We start from the raw sequence: 11,939 nt of genomic DNA, 5'->3' as shown, positions 1-11,939 counted from the left end.
TTAAGAAAATCTTGTAAGTTGATTCAGACAGTGTGGAAACAGGCCATTCAGCCCATCGAATCTGCACTGACCCTCTGAAGAACATTCCACCCAAACCCAGACCCTCACACCTTATCCCTCCATTGATGTGAATGATCGAAAAGGGAGTTAGAAGGGAGACATTGATCACCCCCTCCTCACCTATAAGAGCTGAAATAGAGTTGGTTGTGATTGTTGGAGGCAGCCATCTTGGCTCCAGGAGACCTCTGTGTGAGTTCCTCAGGGTAGTGTCCAAGGGCCAACTATCTTCAACTGTTTCATCTTCCTTCGAGCATAAGGTCAGACATCCCAGAAGACAATAAAGAAATGGTCAGGATTGGTTTTATTCTTTTTCCTGTGGTTGATCTGTTTCTCTGTTTGCAGTTCCTGCAGTGGGAATAAACAGAGAGCTGTGGATTGTCTGGATGAGCATGGGGGCTGTACTGGGAGCTATTGTCTTCGCTGGAGCCGTTGTTCTCTTCTGTATCAGATGCATTCGGAAACCATCATCCTGTAGGTGGAAATCAATCTTTCGCTGAAATGGCCACTTGGGGAGGAGTTTGTCTCATTATTGAAGGTGGGGGAGGAGGCAGGGAAGAGAAACACTGAAAACAATCAGAGAAGCCTCTGTGAAGAAAGAAAGAGAGGTCAAGTTGTTTTTTTCATCAGAAATGCAAGATTTTAGAGATGGAGACTTGTTCACAGAAGTACCTAACCAAGGGAAAGGGCTAATGCTGTCTCATCTCTGAAAGTCCAATTGCATTCAAAGTTTGGGAGAAGATTTGTAGCTCAGGTGCTCATTGTTGTGGTTCTGTTTGCCGAGCTGGGAATTTGTCTTGCAAACATTTCGTCCCTTGTCTAGGTGACATCCTCAGTGCTTGGGAGCCTCCTGTGAAGCGCTTCTGTGCTGTTTCCTCCGGCATTTATAGTGGCTTGTCTCTGCCGCTTCCAGTTGTCAGTTCCAGCTGTCCGCTGTAGTGGCTGGTATATTGGGTCCAGGTCGATGTGTTTGTTGATAGAGTCTGTGGATGAGTACCATGCCTCTAGGAATTCCCTGGCTGTTCTCTGTTTGGCTTGCCCTCTAATGGTAGTGTTGTCCCAGTCGAATTCAGGTTGCTTGTCATCTGTGTGTGTGGTTATTAAGGATAGCTGGTCGTGTCGTTTCGTGGCCAGTTGGTGTTCATGGATACGTATCGTTAGCTGTCTTCCTGTTTGTCCTATGTAGTGTTTTGTGCAGTCCTTGCATGGGATTTTGTACTGTTCACGTCTATCGACAAAACCCTAGCCAGAGAAACAATAGCCAACCTGCTAGACAGACATAACTGACAACAGGACGTTGAACTTATCAACAAAGACGGCATACATAAACTACTGGACTTGTGCCTCACAACACACTTCACATTCAACAACCAGATATACGAACAAATCAACGGAACACCCATGGGCTCACCGATCTCTGGACTCAGAGCAGAAGCAGTAATGCAAAAATTAGAACAAACAGTCTTACCGCAAATTCAACCCAAACTCTGGGTCAGATATGTTGATGACACCTTTGTAATAATTAAAAACACAGAAATTGAGAACACACACCAGATCATCAACGCCACACTCACAGGAATCTGATTCACTAGAGAGGAAGAAAAGGACAACCAACTCCCATTCCTAGACGTGATGGTACAGAGAACACCGAACGGAGAATTCACCACAAAGGTTTACAGGAAAGCCACACACACAGACCAAGTTCTAAACTATGAAAGCAACCACCCCAACACACACACAAACGAAGTTGCATCAAGACACTATTAAAAAGGGCCACAACACACTGCAGCACACCAGAACTGCAAAAAGAGGAAGAGGAACACCTATACAAGGTATTCGCCAAAAACGGATACCCTCGCAATTTCATCAACAGATGCCTAAGGGAGAGACAACGGAACGAGGACATGCCGCAACCCAAAGGACTAGCCACACTACCATACATCAGGAGCATTTCCGAACCGACAGCCAGACTACTGCGACCACTAGGACTCATAACAGCACACAAACCAACAGCCACTCTCAGACAACTCACCAGGACAAAGGACCTGATACCCAGCATGAGCAAAACCAATGTAGTGTACAAAATCCCATGCAAGGGCTGCACAAAACACTTCATAGGACAAACAGGAAGACAGCTAACGATCCGTATCCATGAACACCAACTAGCCACGAAACAACACGACCAGCTATCCTAAGTAGCCACACACGCAGATGACATACAACATGAATTCGACTGGGCCAACACTACCATTATAGGGCAAGCCAAACAGAGAACAGCCAGGGAATTCCTAGAGGCATGGCACTCATCCACTGACTCTATCAACAAACACATCGACCTGGACCCAATATACCGGCCACTACAGTGGACAGCTCGAACTGACAACCAGAAGCGGCAGAGACAGGCCACTATAAATGCCGGAGGAAACAGCACAGAAGCGCTTTACAGGAGGCTCCCAAGCACTGAGGATGTCACCTAGACAGGGGACGAAACGTTTGCAAGACAAATTCCCAGCTCGGCGAACAGAACCACAACAATCCAATTGCATTTCTGATTTTATTTTAGGTTTCCTATATCTGCAGCATTTTAACATTCAGTCCCTCCACCACTGACCCTCAGTCACAGCAGTGAGTACCATCTTTAAGAAATTCAACAAAGACCTTCAGATGGCACATTCCAACACAAGGCCACTTCCATCTAGAATGACAAGTGCAGTAGATACATGGAAACACCACCAGCTACACGTTTCCGTCCAAGCCACTCACTATCCAAACATGGAAATAAATTCTGGAATTCCCTCCCTAGGGGTTTTGTGGATCAAACTACAGTTCAGTTCCCGCAGCAGTTTAAGAAGAAATTCATCGCTACCCTCTCAAGGGCAACTGGTCATTGACAATAAATGTGGGACCCAGCCAGTGACACACCCACTGTCCTACAGTGAATTTTAAAAAGTGTCAATTTTAATTGTTTGGCGTCAACTGCCCTCAATAGGGAGCAGGTCAGAAATGATGTGGTATTGGCTGTAAGACAGTTTGACCATACAACTGACTTTTTTCATCAGAGAATAGGAGGTTGAAGGATGACCATCTTGTAGTTTATAAATGAGGGGTTTGAGAAGGTGAATGGCAGGTTTCCTCTCCTGGCAAGGGGTGGACAGGTTTCAAGACTGGGGACCATATTTTTCCAGTGAGAGGAGGAAGACATAAAAAAGACATCAGGGCAACTTTTTTTATGCACATCGAGTGGTTCGTGTCGTACAGCCTAGAGTCACAGAGATATACAGTATGGAAACAAACACTTCAGTCCAACTCTCCCATACCAACCAGATATCCTAAATAAATCTCATTCCATTTCCCAGCATTTGGCCCATATTCCTCAAACCCTTCCTATTCATATACCAATCCAGGTGTCTTTTAATGAATTATACCAAACCCGACCACTTCCTCTGGCAGCTCATGCCATACATATACCACCATGAAAAATTTGCCCCTCAGGTCCCTCTTAAATCTTTTCCCTCTCAACTTAAATCAACACCCTCTAGTTTTGAACTCCCCCATCCAGGGGAAGGGCCTTCACTACTTACCTTACTCACGCCATTCCTTTTATAAATCTCGATCTGGTCATCCCTCAGCCTCATCGCACCAGGGATAATTGCCCCAATGTATTCAGCCTCTTCCTGTAGCTCAAACCCTCCAACCCTGGCAACATCCTTGTCAATATTTTTGGAACCCTTTCAAGTTTCACAACATCCTTCCTAGAGCAGGGAGACCAGATTTGCACACAGTATTCCAAAATTGGCCAAATCAATGTTCTGCACAGCTACAACATAACATTCCAACTCCTGTACTCAATGCACTGACCAGTAATGGTAAGCATGTCAAATGTTTTTTTTCACTGTCCTATCGACCTGCCACTCCACTTTCAAAGCATTATGAACTTGTACTCCAAAGTCTCTTTGATCAGCAACACTCTCCTCGACCTTACTATTAAGGCCTTTCCAAAATGCAGCACATCACATATATATAAATTAAATTGCATCTGTCACTTCTCAGCCCATTGGCCCATCTGATCAAGATCCCATTGTACTCGGAGGTAAGCGTCTTCACTGTCCACTGCACCTCCAGTTTAGGTGTCACCTGCAAACTTATTAGACATACCTATAATCCTCCGCATGGTGGCTCAGTGGTTAGCACTGCTGCCTCACAGCACCAGGGTCCCAGGTTCGATTGCAGCCTTGGGTGACTGTCTGTGCGGAGTTTGCACATTCTCCCCGTGTCTGCGTAGGTTTCCTCTGGATACTCCGGTTTCCTTCCACAGTCCAAAGATGTGTGGGTCAGGTGAATTGGCTATGCTAAATTGCCCAAAGTGTTATGTACATTAATTCGAGGGAAATGGTTCTGGGTGGGTTACTCTTCAGAGGATTGGTGTGGACTGGTTGGGCCGAAGGGCCTGTTTCCACACTGTAGAGAATCCAATCTAATCTAATACCTCCTATCTTCACATTCAAATCATTTATATAAATGATGAAAAACAGTGGACCCAGTACTGATCCTTGTGGCACTCCACTAATCACAGGCCTCCAGTCTGAAAAACTACCCTCTACCACCCTCTTCTACCTTCAAGCCAGTTCTGTATCCAAATGGCTAGTTCTCCTTGTACTCGATGTGACCTAAACTTGTTAAACAGTTTACCATGAGGTACCTTGTCAACGTGCTCACTGAAGTCCACACAGATCACATCCACTGCTGTGCCCTCATTAATCCTCTTCATTACTTCTTCAAAAAAACTCAATCAGGTTTGTGAGACACGATTTCCCATGCTCAAAGCCATGACCTTAATCAGCAATTGCTTTTCCAAATACATGTAAATTCTGTCCCACAGGATTCCCTCTAACAACTTGCCCATCACTGATGTCAGGCTCACTTGTCTATAGTTCCCTGGCTTTTCCTTACCACCTTTTTTAAATAATGGCACCATGTAAGCCAACCTTCAGTCTTCTGAAATCTCACCTGCGGCTATCGATGATACAAATATCTCAGCAAAGGGACCGCCAATCATTCCCCTAATTGCCCACAAGGTTCCAAGGTGCACCTTTTCAGGTCCTTGGGATTTATCCACCTTTATATGCTTTAAGATATCCAGCACCTCCTCTTCTGTATTATGAAAAATATCAAGATTTCGCAATTTATTTCCTAATGTTCTCTCTCTTCCATATTCTTCTCCACAATAAACACTGATGTAAAATATTCATTTAGTACTTCCCTCATCTCCTGCAGTTCCACACATAGGTGACCTTGCTGATCTTTAAGGAGCCCTATTCTCTCTTTAGTTACCCCTTTTTCTTTGATGTGTTTACAGAATCCCTTTGGATTCTCCTTAACCCTATTTGCCAAAGCTATCTCACGTCCTCTTTTTGCCCTCCTGATTTCACTCTTAAGAATGCTTCTCTTGCCTTTATACTCTTTTAGATATTCACTCAATCTCTGTTGTCATTGCTGACATATGCTTCCTTCGCATTCTTAACCAAAACATCAATTTCTCTAGACATCCAGCATTTCCTACAGCTACCATCTTTGTCTTTCACCCTAGCAGGAACATACTGTCTCTGAACTCTCATCATCTCATTTTTGAAGGCTGTCAATTTTTCAGCCAGCCCTTTACCTGCAAATATCCACCCCAATCAACTTTTGAAACTTCTGGCCTAATATCATCAAGATTGGCATGCCTCCAATTTAGAACTTTAACTTTTAGATCCAGTCAATCCTTTTTTAATATTATTTGAAAACTAATAGAATTACGGTTGCTGGTCCCAAAGTGCTCCCCCACTGACGCCTCAGTAACCTGCCCTGCCTTATTTCCCAAGAGCAGGTCATATTTTTCACCTTCTTTAGTAGGTACACCCACATACTGAATCAGAACATTTTTTTTTGCACACACTTAAAATATTCCTCGCCACCCAAGCCCTTAACACTATGGCAGTCTAGTCTATGTTTAAAATCCCCTACAATAACCACACTATTATTCTTGTAGATAACTGTGATCTCTTTACAAATTTGATTCTCAAATTCTGCTGACTACTGGGGAGTCTATAGTACAATCCGAATAACGTGACCATCCCTTTCTTGTTTCTCTGTTCCACCTAAATAACTTCCATGGATGTGTTCCAAGGAACATCCTACCTAAATACAGCTGTAATGTTATTCACAATCAAACATGTCACTGCCTCTCTTCTCTTGCCCCCCTTCCTTTCCTTCCTATAGGATCTAAATCCGGGAACATTAAGCTGCAGGTCCTGACCAACCCTGAGCTACATCTCTGTAATTGCTGTAAAATCCCAGTCCCATGTTTCTAACCATGCCCTGAGTTCATCTACTTTACTTGTTAGGCCTCCTGCAGTGGAATAAATACAGTTTAATTTATCAGTCCTACATTGGTTTCTGCTTTGTTCCTGCCTGTCCTGACTGCTTGAACCGTTCCTTTTCCCAACTGTATCAGTCTCAGACTGACTTCTTTTCTCACTATCTCTCATGGTCCCGCCCCACTCCCTTATAAGTTTAAATGCATTAGCAAATCTCCCTGCCAGTATATTAGTCCTCTTCCAATTCAGGTGCAATCTAATCTTCTTATACAGGTCACTTCTACTCAGAAAAGATTCCAGTGATCAAAAGATATGAATCTTGCTCCCTTGCACCAAAGTAAAATGAAGTTACAGAGGAAGAGGTGGATGCGGGTACAGTTACATCAGTTTAGATAGTTTAGATTTAGATAAGTTTAGATAAGTTTAGATAGTTTAGATTTAGATTTAGATTTAGACATTTAGATAAGTACATGAATAAGAAATGTTTGGAGGGATATGAGTCAAGCGCTAGCAGGTCAAACTAGTTTAATTTGGGATTAAGGTGGGCATAGACTGCTTGGACTGAAGGGTGTGTTTCTGTGCTGCACGTCTCTATGACTACTTAAGTACAACATTTCTTGATGTTTCTGTCCTTTTGTCTTCAGTCTTGGTGACCTTTGTTATTTTTTTCTTACAGCCTCAGCTAATCATTCTGATGGTAATTTGCCTACCCTGGATTGTGAACCTATCCCTCTCTCTGGAGACACACAGGTTGGTTGGGTTATTTTGTGCAGAGTGTTTTGCAGCTCATTCAGCTCGATGTTTCAGATGGGGCAGCAAAGCAATGCTAATGGTGTTCATCATTCTGTTTGCCATCTGTGGGCATTTCTGGAGGCCCTTCTTCTTGCCTTGCCCCATGATTGAAGTGTGGTGTTCCTCATACTGTATTGAACTGATTGCCTGCCTATAATGGAGGCAGATGGGGCCAGGATGGGGTCTGAATCCAGGCTCTCAGCAACTTTAAACACAAAGCTCCAGCTAATTATGTTGGGAACTCCCAGAAGATTATGATCACTATTCTCTACTCAGGTGGCTTGGATGGCTGGAGTATAATGTAGAATAATGACAACATCTCAGCTTCAATCCCAGTCTCAGCTGTGGGAGATCATGGAGACCAAGCCCCTCTCCTTTCCCTGTGCTCAATGTGGAATGGTTCCCTTTAACCTGGATTGAATCAATTGTCTCTAGAATGGAGAGAGATATGTGTGTCCCTTGTGCTCTATGATTCATTCCCAATCCCTGGGAGATTCCCTGCAGATGTGGCACCTCACAGAGCAATCTCCCTGACTCTGCTCATCCAGCCCGATGGTGCTGACACTCTTGAATGGAATTAATATCACTCAATCTCCAATCTAAAGCTCTGCATTTCCCACAAATTCTTCTCACATTGTCAAAATGAACAAGAAGGTGACGAGGAAACAGACTCCAAGAGGAAGGGAGGCAGGGTTAAGACCTTCCAAAGCACAGGTAGATTATACTAAACTACCCCGGGTGGGAAAATTGAAGTAAATGCTAGTGATAGTGAACCATCTCTATGGATGGGTTGAGGCATATCCTTTAGCTACGGCCACTGCGGGTGGTGTATCTAAGATGATACTGGAGCATATCCTACCCCGGTATGGATTGGTGGACCGTATTGATTCGGACAAGGGAGCCCATTTTACCTCCAAGGTCCTACAAGGAATAACGAAGGGATTAGGGTTATCTTGAGAGTTTGATACCCCATGACACCCTCTGTCATTGGGAAGGGTGGAAAGGATGAATCAGACACTGAAGAAAAAATTATCTAAGTTAATTGTTGAAACCAGGCTTCCATGGACCACATGCTTGCCAATCGTTCTTCTATGAGTGCGAACAGCACCCCACAAAGATTTGGGGCTGTCCCCTTATGAGATATTATTCAGACTACCCTATTTGGGGATGAAAGGAGAGTTACTGGTACCAGAAACTAAAGATTTGTTCTTAAAGAAGTATATACTGGGCTTGTCCTCCTCTTTGTCTTTCCTCAGGAAACAGGGTTTATTGGCACTGACTCCACCCCCTGAATTCGCTGTTCATCCGATTCGACCGGGAGATTGGGTCTTGGTAAATTAATGAACAGAGACTAAATTGCAACCGAGCTGGGAAGGGCCATGCCAGGCTCTCTTGACCACTGAAACAGCAATAAGAACGGCAGAGAATGGTTGGACTCACTACACCAGGATTAAGGGACTGGTGGAATCCCCAATTGTAAAAGAAGTCTGGACAGCTGAATCAACAGAAGAACCATTGAAACTTACACTCAAAAGACTTTAATTAACTGATTTTTATGCAGACGCAGGATAGATCCTTTTTTTGGATATATATTGTATTGCAAGTTAAATCTCTCGGTCTTTCAATGTTATTGTAGAATGTTGGGGATGCTTAGGGTTATGATACTACCTCTCTTAGTATTGGGGTTTTGTCAAATATCGTCTTCATATGTGTTATTAACGATTCCTGAGTCTGATAATCTGCAGGTAATAGATGTTGATGCATGCAGCTTAGTAAATTGTGGGGATGTAGATAATCAGAGACAGTACAGCAGCTCGGAGATACGTCTTAAGTCCTACGGGGATGGCCATTGGGATGGTACTTGGTATAATCGTCTCGTCACAGTACACCGGGCCCCCTTCCAATCAGCTCTCGATTGTCCCGATAAAAAGTGTAACCCAATATACCTAACGATAAAGAAAACCACATGGCATGAAGCAACTCTGGAGGGGGGCGCCTATGAGACACAATTAGATGAAACATTTGGGATAGAAATGAAAATGGGAATGATTTCTCATGTTGTAGTTTTCGAATTGGCGTAGGAAAGGGAAAATAGACAGAACTACTGGATAATAAGATATAACCTTTCACCCATCCCGATGACCCTAAAGTAGTAAAAATTAGAGAGGTGAAGGACTTGAAACAGACCATTGAAATAGAAACTGGATACAGGGATGAAAATGCCTGGGTTAAATGGATAAAGTATACTGTAAAAAGTCTGAACAAGAGCAATTGCTATGCATGTGCCTCCGGTAGGCCAGTGGCCCAGGTGGTTTCCTTTCCTCTCGGGTGGAAGCGAGACAGGAAGGGCATGAAATGTTTGATAGCCCTGTACCAGGATGAGACTGCATGGGATGATAGGAACTGTCCCTCCCTATCTCTAATGTTCCCTCCCTTGGAGAAGAGAGATTTAAAAGCAGCCCCCTATGTTTTCAGCCGCAGTTGGAAATCACATGTCATGTGTGCATAGACAAAGTACAAATTAGTCCAGAGACTTGGGGGAGCTGAAATTATGTACAGAAATTAAAAATGTTACTGACACGGACAAGGGAGGGAACTACTCAGCACTAAAGATTCCCCGAGCAGATCTATGGTGGTACTGTGGAGGCAAAATATTGAGACCCACCCTACCTCCGGATTGGAGAGGGATATGTGCAATTGTACAATTGGCAATTCCATTTATCCTGGCATTTGAGAAGGAAAAGATAGTAGAGAAAAAGGGAAGAAGTAAAAGATCATTATTAGACACCTCTTTTGATGACAGGATTTATCTAGATTCTAGAGGAGTTCCTAGAGGGGTACCGGATGAGTTCAAGGCTCGCAACCAGATTGCAGCAGGCTTTGAGTCAGCTCTCTTTTGGTGGGTAACGATTAATAAAAATGTAGATTGGATAAATTACATTTTCTATAATCAGCAGCGATTTATAAATTATACAAGAGTTGTGGTTAAAGGAATAGCAGAACAGCTTGATGAGACAAATAGGATGGCATGGGAAAACAGAATGGTGGAAAAAGGGTGTGTGTGTGTGCGTGTATTGTTAGGAGGAAGCTGTTGTACCTTTATGCCTAATAACACTGCACTTGATGGTTCAATTACTTGGGCCTTAAGGGGATTGACAACCTTAGCAAAGGAACTGGCTGAGAATTCAGGAGTAGACACATCTCTCACAGGATGGCTTGAATCATGGTTTGGAAAATGGAAGGGGGTGGTGGTTTCCATCCTTACTTCCCTGATAGTAGAAGCCGGGGTATTGGTAGCCATTGGCTGTTGCATCATACCCTGTATATGAAGACTCACCCAGAGACTGATTAAGACAGCCTTAATGAAAGAGATGCCCCTGAAAGGGAATCAGGCAGAGGAACTTTATCCATTAAATAATGAGGGGATAAGTGAGACCAAGATGGATGAAGTCTCAGGAATGATGCTTGCAAATTTTGGGGGCGATACTTAAAGGAAAAATTGCAGAAACAACAATAGAATGTAAAAACAAAAAGGGGGAATTGTAAAGAAAAGAATTGTACACGTTGTTCTTTCTGCAAAAATCACAATGCTCAGTGTGGGCTATCAGGGGAGGTGGGTGTCGGTTGAGTAAGATATACCTGTTCAAACAGTTACAAGCACCTGTTTCCCGGTGCTGCAAAAACAAACAAAAAGATTAGAAACAGATGTAAATGTGGGAGGAGCATGGGAGGAGGGAAGAGAAACGAAATACATAAATATTGTGTACTTGTTGAATTCAGTGTGTGTGTGTGTGTGCCTGCCTTGTGGACAGTGGACACAACACCCCTCTTGCAAGAGTGTAATAAACGATACTACTAATTCAAATCTTGTCTCAGACTGAAATTATTCAAGTGAGTGAGCTTCGTTTCTCACAGCTGACCACAATGTAAACAAACACTATGCCGCTGGATAAACACACTTAGGTGAGACACCTGAAACCGACAGGACAAGCACTCAGTAACTACAAAACAAACAGACACACTGAAGCAAGTGGGTAACTAGAGAAAGGATTGGTCCACTAAAGGATAATGAAGGAAGACTGTGTGTCGAACCTGAGAGAATGGGTGAAATTATGAATGATTTCTTTGCATCAGTGTTCACTGGAGAGAGGAACATGAATCTTGAGATTAGAGATAGACATTTGATTAGTCTGGATCACGTTGGCATTAGTAGGGAAGATGTGTTGGGTAGCCGAGAGGTTATTAAGGTAAACAAATCCCCAGGACTGGATGGGATCTATCCCAGGTGGCTGAAGGAGGTGAGAGAAGAAATAGCTGGGGCCCTGACAATATTTTTGTGGCATCATTAAATACAGGTGAGGTGCCGGTGGACTGGAAAGTTGCTCAGGTTGTTCCCCTGTACAAGAAGGGGAGTAGGGATGTTCCAGGTAATGACAGACCAGCGAACTAGACGTCAGTGGTGGGAAAGTTGCAGAGTGCAGAATCTGCTGGAGAGGGTACTGAGGGATAGGATCTCTTTATATTTTAAAAAGAATGGGCTTATCAGTGATAGGCAACATGGATATGTGTGGGGGACATCGTGCCTTACCAACTTAATAGAGTTCTTCGAGGAAGTGACCAAGTTGATAAATGAAGGAAAGGCTGTTGATGTCATATACATGGACTTTAGTAAGGTATTTGAAAAGGTTCCCCATGGTAGACTAATGGAGAAAGTGAAGTCACATGGTGTGCAGA

At 43.5% G+C, this 11,939-nt stretch overlaps 1 long non-coding RNA gene across 1 annotated transcript; it reads left to right on the top strand.

The window, feature by feature from the left end:
- Positions 1–412: 412 nt before the first annotated feature.
- LOC140482568 (uncharacterized) lies at positions 413–11,048 on the top strand. The gene is made up of 3 exons (XR_011961745.1): positions 413–531; positions 7,090–7,163; positions 8,462–11,048. It is a non-coding gene; the product is annotated as an uncharacterized lncRNA (long non-coding RNA).
- Positions 11,049–11,939: the final 891 nt, after the last annotated feature.

The sequence above is a fragment of the Chiloscyllium punctatum genome, chromosome 11 (genome assembly GCF_047496795.1).
Source record: "Chiloscyllium punctatum isolate Juve2018m chromosome 11, sChiPun1.3, whole genome shotgun sequence".
In the NCBI taxonomy this organism is placed as follows: domain Eukaryota; kingdom Metazoa; phylum Chordata; class Chondrichthyes; order Orectolobiformes; family Hemiscylliidae; genus Chiloscyllium; species Chiloscyllium punctatum.
Note: the sequence above shows the minus strand (reverse complement) of the source record. Positions and strands in the feature narration are given on the sequence as shown.